This window comes from Periplaneta americana, chromosome 14, assembly GCF_040183065.1.
Source record: "Periplaneta americana isolate PAMFEO1 chromosome 14, P.americana_PAMFEO1_priV1, whole genome shotgun sequence".
Taxonomy (NCBI): domain Eukaryota; kingdom Metazoa; phylum Arthropoda; class Insecta; order Blattodea; family Blattidae; genus Periplaneta; species Periplaneta americana.
This window is the reverse complement of record NC_091130.1, coordinates 138230363-138242367: the sequence shown is the minus strand read 5'-3', so window position 1 is coordinate 138242367 and position 12005 is coordinate 138230363. Positions and strand designations below refer to the sequence as shown.

Here is a 12005-nt window from a genome sequence, read left to right as displayed (position 1 = left end):
TCTCTTCGTGGATACCTGTACCAACATCATGACTTTAAAAGAGATAGGACAAAAATATATTGGCGATACAGGAATATGAACCTCCCAAGCCTGGAAGGCATGCAGCACACAAACAACGCGGTAGAAGACTGGCACAATCTTCTTCAACGCGTGATGGCTGTACATCCATCCACTTGGCGATTTGTACAGTGCCTAAAGCGCGAAGAAAATGGAATTTGGATACAAATATTGCAAGCAAGAGTGAGGCATACACAAATTTAAGAGCCGGGAATGAAACGTATTTGACGAATCGAAGACAAATTCTCCAGATTGTGAGAAACTACAACAGGTACAAAGAAAAAGGAGAAATTGTCTTGAATCATAAAAGTATTAGTAACCATCTTAATTGTGGGGCTCCAGTTCCCGATGATTAATAACTTATTTGTACGAGTTATGGAATAAAATGTATTGTGTTCTATTCAAGCAGAATTTTCCTTTGAACTTGGACATTATGGACGTTTGACACTATGGACATTTTGACCTAACGGACGTTTTATCATATGGCCTTTCTGTCGTATGGACATTTAGTACATGGACATTTTCACAGTATGAACATTTTCACAATATGGACATTTTGACCTTATGGACGTTTTATCATATGGACGTTCCGTAGTATGGACTATATACGGTGGAAGCATCATTTGAGATAAGGAATCATGGTCCGGAAATGTCTGAGTCGAAAGTTATAAGCAAAAATAGTTGTGTGGAAATGGAATTGTAATTTGGCACCACGTGCCCTCCTTTCCTTAACCTTTGGAACAGTCGTGGAAAGATTGTATGGGCCGGATGTCTCCTACGCGGGTACTTGTCGATACAAACTGTGAGCTTCTCTACTATTCCCATTGGCTCATCCATATTCGAAAATCAGGTCTGCTTATTCCGCTCTCGTGTACTCCTCCATTTCACTAGGACTGATCGACTGGACACTGCAACTTGCACACATACACTACTGTCTACAGACGTGCATATCAGGACCGACGCTCTGGAGTGAACAAGGCTCTGAAATCAGCTACAAGGGTCGGTCCGGTTTTTTTTTCCCACTACTGTACATAGGCGCACAGCGGTTACACCGACAGTTCTGTCGGATTGAAATTATCTATTTGTGGAGAAATCCTAAAATGCTCTGTTACAATATGGTCTTCTTTTAAATTGTTTGCTGATACAGTTCTTCAAAAGGATAAAAATAGAACCATCATTGTCAGCATCTGTCGAGAAATGCTACGTTGCATAGTACCAGAGAGAGCTGGAGTATGCAGTACGAATTTCCACGCGTTTGGAGCTTGGGTTTCCTCCAGGCTGGAGTCAATTCTACACGTGTCCCCACTTCATATTACCCTTACTGAGGCTCGGAGATCGATCGGGATCGTTTATTGTGATGCCGGAGCTGTATTGGAAAAGCTGCTTTGCTTTGTTTTATGTTGTTCCATTCTCTCTTTCTTCGTTCTTGCGTATGATCGTTCTCATTGGCAAACTTTGGTAACCGCAATTGCGAACTTGTTAATAAACATCGGAAAACGCGATAATTCTCTACCACACGCGCTGTAGGTGTCCAACACAATTATTTATTTGAGATATTGTTAGGATATTCAGGTTTGGTGGTCTAGTAGGGAAAACAGAACCCATGTCCACTAAGTAATGTTAATAAATTACACGTCCATTATTTTATGTCCAATATTCTTGAATGTCACGAAATGAAGTCCACGATAAAGAAGTCCTAATAATACGATGTACATAATTCTGTCTATAGTCTATAGCCTTTAGGGTCGATTTCTAAAACGAGGTCTAGACCACGACCATAGTCTTAAACCGCGTTTGGATTTATAAAACGAGGTCTTTTTCATTTTTCTGAGCCATGGCTCGGAACCATGGTCTGAAGCAGAGACCACGGCTGGGGCAGGTTTAAAACATGGCTTCATGTATACAAGATGGAGATAGTAGATCAGCTGGATAATTATCAAAGGAAAATTTGTCTCTACGGTATTAAATCCCGACATTAGAATGATGAGAGACAGTAATAATCCTTCGTAACTATATAACTACGAATATTTCGATTTTCGAAGGAATCAACGTAAAATTTAGCAAGAATGCTAAATAATAATCTGCAACGAAATGCAAGAAGCGGCAGGTTGACAATTTTTTTTACACCTTCTTGTTGCTTTCAGGGAAGTAAAATATAATGTTTTATATTAATTATATATTTATGCCTATAAGACGATATAACTTAATTGTTAGTCTTTATAGTAGTTTTGGACATTTTAACTAATACTCAAAATTCATGTGGGCCTATAAGAATATGCATCAAATATGATTTTGTCTTCTTATTTTAAGTTTTATGCTACTGGAGCTTTGCACATAGTACTAGCCTATTATAAGTGAAAATAGAACCATACTAAAGTTTAGTTTCAATTGAAATTTAATCCAGTTAATATTTAGGTTCTTAATCCCTTAGAACCGGTTTTCAGGTAGTTTTTTTTATTTTATTGGGTTATTTTACGACGCTGTATCAACATCTAGGTTATTTAGCGTCTGAATGATATGAAGGTGATAATGCCGGTGAAATGAGTCCGGGGTGCAGCACCGAAAGTTACCCAGCATTTGCTCCTGTTGGGTTGAGGGAAAACCCCGGAAAAAACCTCAACCAGGTAACTTGCCCCGACCGGGATTCGAACCCGGACCACCTGGTTTCCAGGTAGTTAATGTTGGTAATAGTTATGAACAAATGATAAACTACAACATAAACGCTCATTTTATGCTAATTATTTGGGCAATATTATTCTGGTACCGGTACCTAAAAATCCGTTCCCTATTAAATACTAAGTAGTGCTAGTATTTTAAGCGCATACATATTCTATAAGTTAGTAACTACTAAGATTTATTTTAAATCATCCGTCCTCAAGTGAGGTTGACCACTGGGATCCGGAATTAACAAACATAAAAGGTAAAGGGAAATGAAACGAGCAAAATAATGATACCTTAGTTCAGAAAAAAAGAATGGGACTTACTGCAATTCAATAAAAATATTAATCCCGATGTTTGTTTATTTCTAATATCGACTGTTTATAAGAATAAAAATCGATTCTAAGCTGTGTTGCCATACACATAAAACCCACGAACCTCTGTTTCTTCTCAAACTCGTCTCGACTTCGTTTTAGAAATCGCATAAGGATTCAGACCTCTATCGCGAAGTTTGGAACCACGATTTCGTCCGTGTTTTAGAAATCGAACCATAGTGTTCTTTTGACCCTCTATAGGGCTTTAATTTAATTTGTATTATTTTTTGTCAGTATTTTTATTTCTTCGTGTTTATCTATGCTCTCTGCTAGGATGGAAGAGAAGGCCTTATGACCTTAAGTATGTCACATTAAATAAATAAATAATTCCTGAGTTTCACAAAATAAATTGGTAATTTTAGGATGTCCAATATTCTTTTGAGAAGATTAGCTCCGTACGTAGATGAAATTATTGGGGATCATCAGTGCGGTTTTAGGCGTAATAGATCGACTATTGATCAGAATTTTTGTATTCGACAAATAATGGAGAAAAATGGGAGTATAAGGGTACAGTACATCAGTTATTCATAGATTTCAGAAAGGCATATGACTCGGTTAAGAGTGAAGTATTATATGATATTCTTATTGAATTTGGTATTCCCAAGAAACTAGTTCGATTAATTAAAATGTGTCTCAGTGAAACATACAGCAGAGTCCGTATGGGGTCAGTTTCTATCTGATGCTTTTCCAATTCACTGCGGGCTAAAGCAGGGAGATGCACAATCACCTTTACTTTTTAACTTCGCTCTAGAATATGCCATTAGGAAAGTTCAGGATAACAGGCAGGGTTTGGAATTGAACGGGTTACATCAGCTTCTTGTCTATGGGGATGACGTGAATATGTTTGGAGAAAATCCACAAACGATTAGGGAAAACACGGAAATTTTACTTGAAGCAAGTAAAGCGATCGGTTTGGAAGTAAATCCCGAAAAGACAAAGTATATGATTATGTCTCGTGACCAGAATATTGTACGAAATAGAAATATAAAAATTGGAGATTTATCCTTCGAAGGGGTGGAACAATTCAAATATCTTGGAGCAACAGTAACAAATATAAATGACACTCGGGAGAAAATTAAACACAGAATAAATATGGGAAATGCGTGTTATTATTCGATTGAGAAGCTTTTATCATCTAGTCTGCTGTCAAAATATCTGAAAGTTAGAATTTATAAAACAGTTATATTACCGGTTGTTCTTTGTGGTTGTGAAACTTGGACTGTCACTCTGAGAGAGGAACATAGGTTAAGGGAGTTTGAGAATAAGGTTCTTAGGAAAATATTTGGGGCTTAGCGGGATGAAGTTACAGGAGAATGGAGAAAGTTACACAACGCAGAACTGCACGCATTGTATTCTTCACCTGACATAATTAGGAACATTAAATCCGGACGTTTGAGATGGGCAGGGCATGTAGCACGTATGGGCGAATCCAGAAATGCATATAAAGTGTTAGTTGGGAGACCGGAGGGAAAAAGACCTTTGGGGAGGCCGAGACTTAGATGGGAGGATAATATTAAAATGGATTTGAGGGAGGTGGGATATGATGATAGAGACAGGACTAATCTTGCACAGGATAGGGACCGATGGCGGGCTTATGTGAGGGCGGCAATGAACCTTCGGGTTCCTTAAAAGCCATTTGTAAGTAAGTAAGTATGTCCAATAGATGTAATGTCCATTTTTACTGAGTTCATTGATAAGAAAATGTATTATAATATTACTGTGGGCTATATATAAAATACAGTATTACATTAGCAGTTATATAATATGACTACTAATGCAATATTGTATTAGTAATATTAGACACACACATATCTTTTAAGTTATATCAATTTTAGGGAAACTAATTCCGTTCAAGCTACACATCTACATCATCTTCGAGACGATAGCTTATACATTTTAGACAAGTTGATAGTACGTAATTATTTTTAACTATTTGCTTTACTTGTAATTTCGGGATGTAGGACATTTTTAATGTAATAGAAAATATTTTGGTGACCGCTAAAGGCTGGTTCATAATAAACCGTAAATGGAAAAGACAACGAGAACGAAAACGGAAAAATTATTAAATATATTTAAAAATATGAGTATTCACTCACAATGAACGACAAGCTTGCCTGAGATCGGTGAATGGGAAAATGAGACTTGGCCAAGTTTTAATTTTGTCATTCTCGTTTCCAATCACAGCCTACTAGATTCATTCTATTGTCATCAAAAAACTATTTGATCGTCATATATTTTGTAGCAAGGAGCCCGTAACATAATTTCTTGTTCAATCATTGCTTTTAACTAACACAGAAATTCAATAGAAACACTTTCCATATATGCTACGTGTATATGTGACCAGACCACCGCGAGAATTGAGTTCTTAAATATTCCGTGTCTTAAATTTCGAAGTTGGTTAACCTGTGTTTATATTGGCTGGCTGCAATATTGCATTTTAATTTCCTGAAAGAAGGTTTAATCTTGTAGATCTATGTGTTTTTATTGTTGTGTTCTGTATAAAATATATTTCAATTTCCTGAAAGAAGGCGCAATCTTGTGTTGTTTTTGTTTTTCTATTCGTCTGCGATGTTGTATTTTAATTTACTGGAACAAGGGACAATCTTGTATGTGTTTTATTGTTGTGTTCTGTCTGCAATGTTATATTTTAATTAAAAAAGTGCAATCTTGTATACCGTATGATTTTATTTTATGTGTTCTGTATACAATTTATTTTAATTTCCTGAAAGAATGTGCAGTCTTGTGTGTTTTTATTTCTATCTTCTGTATGCAATGTTGTATTTTAATTTCCTGTAAAAGGTGTAATCTCGTATGTGTTTTTATTTTCGTGTTCTGTATATAATGTATTAAATTTTCTGAAAGAATGTGCAATCTTGTGTGTTTTTATTTTTGTGTTCTATATGCAATGGTGTATTTTAATTTCCTGTAAAAGGTGTAATCTCGTATGTGTTTTTATTTTCGTGTTCTGTATATAATGTATTTAATGTTCTGAAAGAATGTGCAATCTTGTGTGTTTTTATTTTTGTGTTCTATATGCAATGGTGTATTTTAATTTCCTGTAAAAGGTGTAATCTCGTATGTGTTTTTATTTTCGTGTTCTGTATATAATGTATTTAATTTTCTGAAAGAATGTGCAATCTTGTGTGTTTTTATTTTTGTGTTCTATATGCAATGGTGAATTTTAATTTCCTGTGAAAGGTGTAATCTCGTATGTGTTTTTATTTTCGTGTTCTGTATATAATGTATTTAATGTTCTGAAAGAATGTGCAATCTTGTGTGTTTTTATTTTTGTGTTCTATATGCAATGGTGTATTTTAATTTCCTGTAAAAGGTGTAATCTCGTATGTGTTTTTATTTTCGTGTTCTGTATATAATGTATTAAATTTTCTGAAAGAATATGCAATCTTGTGTGTTTTTATTTTTGTGTTCTATATGCAATGGTGTATTTTAATTTCCTGTAAAAGGTGTAATCTCGTATGTGTTTTTATTTTCGTGTTCTGTATATAATGTATTAAATTTTCTGAAAGAATGTGCAATCTTGTGTGTTTTTATTTTTGTGTTCTATATGCAATGGTGTATTTTAATTTCCTGTAAAAGGTGTAATCTCGTATCTGTTTTTATTTTCGTGTTCTGTATATAATGTATTTAATTTTCTGAAAGAATGTGCAATCTTGTGTGTTTTTATTTTTGTGTTCTATATGCAATGGTGTATTTTAATTTTCTGTAAAAGGTGTAATCTCGTATGTGTTTTTATTTTCGTGTTCTGTATATAATGTATTTTAATTTTCTGAAAGAATGTGCAACCTTGTGTGTTTTTATTTTTGTTTTCTATATGCAATGGTGCATTTTAATTTCCTGGAAGAAGTTTAATCTTGTAACTGTTTTTTTCTTTATTCTTTTATCTTGCATACAATGTATTTTAATTTCTTGAAAGAAGATAATCTTGCATGTGTTTTTATTTTCGTTGTTAGTGTAATGTATTTCTTATTTTGTATTTATGTTTCTTTGTTTCTTGTGAATATATTTTATGTTTTCTATGGTGTCTGTTATGTTGGGGCTGTATACATTTGCTTGTGTTATTTGATAGTGTCAATTGTGTTTTTGTATTAGAAATCTGAAATCGGTTTTATAACTTTTAAATACAATTATTAGATCCGTTCTACTATAAAATTTATTTATTTACTTTTTTAATCTGGTAGAGTTAAGGCCATCAGGCTTTCTCTACCACATCAACAGAAAAAATCAAATAAAGAAAAACAAGTACAGTGTGAAGTAAATAAGAAAAAGAAAGGAACGTACAAATACAAAAAATAAATAAAGCATGAATGCAAAAAGAGGAGATGACACAAAAAAATGCAAGTACTAAGATAAAATCAAAAAAGATATACAAAAAGTACTAATTTACGTAATATATCTAGTGATTAAAAATACTAAAAATAAGTAACATTTCTAGAAAACATAGCAATTTAAATTCAATTTTGGAGTCTGGAATTAAACCTCGAGTACGTAAGCATATGCACAAAAAATATTAACTGGTACTTAAGTTAAATTCCTTTGTTGTGTAGATCTTTACGCGGGAAGAGAGACAAACGTCTTTAACGCTACCTGAGTAGAGTCGTGCGGGCTGCCTACATTATCGAACCGCACATCTCGTGCACTATACATGAGCGGCAACGTGACCTATCCCGTCTCTCCCACACAACCACTCCGTCTCAGCTACACTTTGCTAATTAATGGTCATTAGTACCAGTCAGCTTTCCCTACTCTCGGCGACAGAAATCTTATTTACACAACAGGCTTAAATGACATTTGATGCTATAGTCCTTAACTTAGGTAATTTCAAATCATATTCTGCAAATTGAAGGTGATAAAATTCAATTTAAACCTTAAAGAGATGACATCGATCAACCATCATCATCGTCATCTCTATCTCATTCTTCTTCTTTTTTTAAGTTGGTTATTTAACGACGCTGTATCACCTACTCGGTTATTTGTCGTCGATGGGATTGGTGATAGCGAGATGGTTTCAGGCGAGATGAGGCCGAAGAATCGCCATAGATTACCTGACATTCGCCTTGCTGTTGCGGAAAATCTCGGAAAAACCTAACCAGGTAATCAGCCTAAGTGGGAATCGAACCCGCGTCCGGGCGGAAGGCGAGCGCCTCAGCCGACTGAGCTGCGCCGGTAGCTTTCTTCTTTTTCGCTTATAAGAGAAATCCATTGGCTCATTCCATCCTCATTTTTAGACAATTTCAAAATATCAGACATAGAAATTACGAAAAGTAGGACATTTCTTCATTTTCAAAAAATCCGCCCGGACCCCCTTAAAAAGGAGAACATGTCCAGACATAAGAGGACGTCTTGTCACCCTAGCATTAGCAAAGGTGGACATAGTACAGTAAGCATCTGTGAGGTATGTAACAAAACTTGAAGAGTTTTACCTTTATCTTAGTGTAATATACAAAAGGTTTGATAAAAGGTAATGGCAACAGTTCGATAATTCTGACATGGCTTTTTTCACAGGGGTAGGTACAACATTTACGTACCTTCAATATAGTCACCCCTCCTTATTTATCACCTTTTGCAAATGTTTGGAAGGCGTCGTACACCATCAGCGCGTCCATCTTTGTTGATGTTCCGTACTGACTTCTCTATAGCACAGTTAAGTTCATCTCTGGTATTGTACCGGATCCCTCACAGTGGTCCTTTCACTTTGGTGAAGAAAACGTAATCGCATGGACTCATATCGGGTGACTACGGTGGATGTTCCAGAATCTCCCATTGCCAGCGGCGCAGAAGGTCCTTGACAGCAGCAGCGGTGTGACTCTTTGCATTGTCATGAAGAATGATGGGGTTCTGTACCCCCAAGTGTCGTCGTTTTCTCCTGAGCGCTGAGCGAAGGTGGTGGTGCTTCACGCAGTCCCTGAAAACATTCTTGTGCACTACGACCTCGTGCCACATCAATTTTGATCCAGGAACGTTGCTCAAGTTTTGTAAAAATGGTCTTAGGGCACTTGCACTGTCCCTATGAAAGTCAACATTCTACACACTACAGTAGATTGACAGAGTATTGTCGCCGCTGGCTGCACTAACTCATCTACAGTCCTTGTTCATGTCCATACAGCTGGCAGCTCTTGAACGCACCATCGTCATGTGACAGCAGTGTTGCCATAACTTTTTATCCAACCTATGTAATTTGTTATCCATTGTGTAGTTTATTAGTTATGCATTTTTTTAATGTTTCGTGGACTTATGAATAGCTCTGTAGATAACAGAAACTGCGCAGCGGAATTTCTCCATTACAAGAAACATTTCACACTCACTTAAAACCACTCATCACAGACAAAACCAAATCTAAATTGAAAATAAAATATCACTTCTTATCCCTGAAATGCTACCGCCGTAGTAATTTCCTGTCATCCCGATACTTAGAGTAATAAAGTTATAAAAGAGACAAACATCCTACCTTTTAGCAAACTCTCAAATACGACATACAGCTAATCGCTGATAGCTCTTTTCAAATCTTCAAGAATGAAATCCAAGTAGAACTTTGAGCAGAAAGATTTCTCTAAACTCTTCAAGAACTCCAATATGCAGTAACCCACATTTTGTTTGCTAATTTTCTTTATATTTAATATATTTTCATGATTTAAAAAAATTAAGAATCATGGAACATTTTCACACTCATATTCGTTAATAGCACATCGGACTTGACTCAAAATGTTTGTTTTCATTCATGTTACAAAAACCTTGTCGACCAGTGTAATAGAGATAAAGGTAAAAGTGGAAAGTGTTGATGGAATGATAATAGGAAGCGGGAGCACACATACAATACTTCTGCAACTACTGCTTTGTCTACCACAAATTACATCACGACTAGCCCAGCATCGTATCCGGCCGCCTGTATTGAAAGCAAACTTGTTAGCCACAAACTCGGTTGAATTAAGATGTGTACATTGAAAAGGAGGCACGCCGCAAATTCGTTGCGAAGAACGGGGGAACTTTATAACGTGTTTTAGTTTCTGTACTTCGTTTTACATAATTAACTGCCATCCGAAATGTTGACATCAGAATCGGTGATCTGGAAGGAGATTTTCTCCTTGTTACTACTTCCATCATAATCTGTAAAGGAGTAAGGAAAACTTAATCTCATCGATTTTACGTCAATAGCATCTGAGCCTTTCTTCCCCGACAGTTTTAATTTATAATAGAGGTCGGTCTGTATGGCATTTTACCAGAGACAACAAAGACATCGTTGGTATTTGTCCTGTATTTTAAAACATAATGCAGTTAAGACTGATGTACCTTCTGGAAAATGCTCTGTACAGTAGCGAAAAAAAAAAAACGGACTGACCCTTGTAGCTGATTTCAGAGCCTTGTTCACTCCAGAACACGATAGACTGGTAACTAAGACTTTAGTGGTTCGAATCCTGCCTGGGAAGGAAACTATTTTTTGAATAATTTCGAGGGAAAAATTGTTCCGGAGCCGGGTATCGAACCCGGGACCTTTGGTTTACCGTACCAACGCTCTACCACTGAGCTACTCGGGAACTCTAACCGACACCGATCCAATTTTTCCCTCTATATCCACAGACCTCAAAGTGGGCTGACAACCGTCAAGCAACCAACTTCGAGTGCACACTAACTCCGTGTGACTTAAATTGTGGTTTTCTGTTAACGAACAGTGACGTGTATTATGCAAATCAAGATTTCAGGTATAACTCCCTGTAAAGTTGATTTGAATAATTTCGAGGGAAAAATTGTTCCGGAGCCGGGTATCGAACCCGGGACCTTTGGTTTAACGTACCAACGCTCTACCACTGAGCTACTCGGGAACTCTAACCGACACCGATCCAATTTTTCCCTCTATATCCACAGACCTCAAAGTGGGCTGACAACCGTCAAGCAACCAACTTCGAGTGCACACTAGCTCCGTGTGACTTAAATTGTGGTTTTCTGTTAACGAACAGTGACGTGTATTATGCAAATCAATATTTCAGGTATAACTCCCTGTAAAGTTGATTTGAATAATTTCGAGGGAAAAATTGTTCCGGAGCCGGGTATCGAACCCGGGACCTTTGGTTTAACGTACCAACGCTCTACTACTGAGCTACTCGGGAACTCTAACCGACACCAATCCAATTTTTCCCTCTATAATCACAGACCTCAATGTGGGCTGACAACCGTTTGTTCCTTACTCAAATTTATTCCCAGTACTTTTCGACTGCAGCGATATTTTACTACTTAATTAAATTATTATTCCCAGACAATGAATTTTACCAGCTTATTTTCTAATGGCTTTCGAAATGGGCTACGTCAGCAGTCGAAACTACGACAATTTCAATAGATTACTCGCTATCTTGTGAATGCGGGCGTGGCATGCGCAGTGACTCATTTCGGGGACTTTGATTATTCCGTCGGTCCGGTTTTTTTTCCCACTACTGTACATATCACTGTGGTATTTATAGTCTATTTTTCGATGCCATGAACTGACATCACTTGACGAGGCTTCATTCTCAAGCCTTCAGTAGTAGAGAGCTTGTATTAAAATACATTTTGAATTCTTACTTAACCAATGGCAACTCTTAGTTGTCTCAGTTATTTTTTCGAACCCTTTAATTCCTAATAGTTTTAGGCAATGGAATATTTTAGATGAGCGTAACTAGCCTTTGGCAAGAAGTTAATTTGAAAAATATTACATTTTCTCATAAGAAATGTTGTTTCTTTAAAGTTTAGTATTTTGTAAGATTTTAACGATAATATTTTGTTGGGCAATTCAATTTACACGACACTACAATAGTGTTATTATTTCGTATTGCGAGCACATGATGGTTGTCAATGGTTAATACAAAGAGCATAAAATGGAGGCGATAAAGTCTGTGATTAGAGTTCTTCTGAAGAACTACTCAAAACAAG

At 36.4% G+C, this 12005-nt stretch overlaps 1 non-coding gene across 1 annotated transcript; it reads right to left on the bottom strand.

The window, feature by feature from the left end:
* Positions 1-10567: 10567 nt before the first annotated feature.
* TRNAT-GGU (transfer RNA threonine (anticodon GGU)) lies at positions 10568-10639 on the bottom strand. Its single transcript has one exon. It is a non-coding gene; the product is annotated as a tRNA-Thr (tRNA).
* Between the last annotated feature and the right edge of the window lie 1366 nt (positions 10640-12005).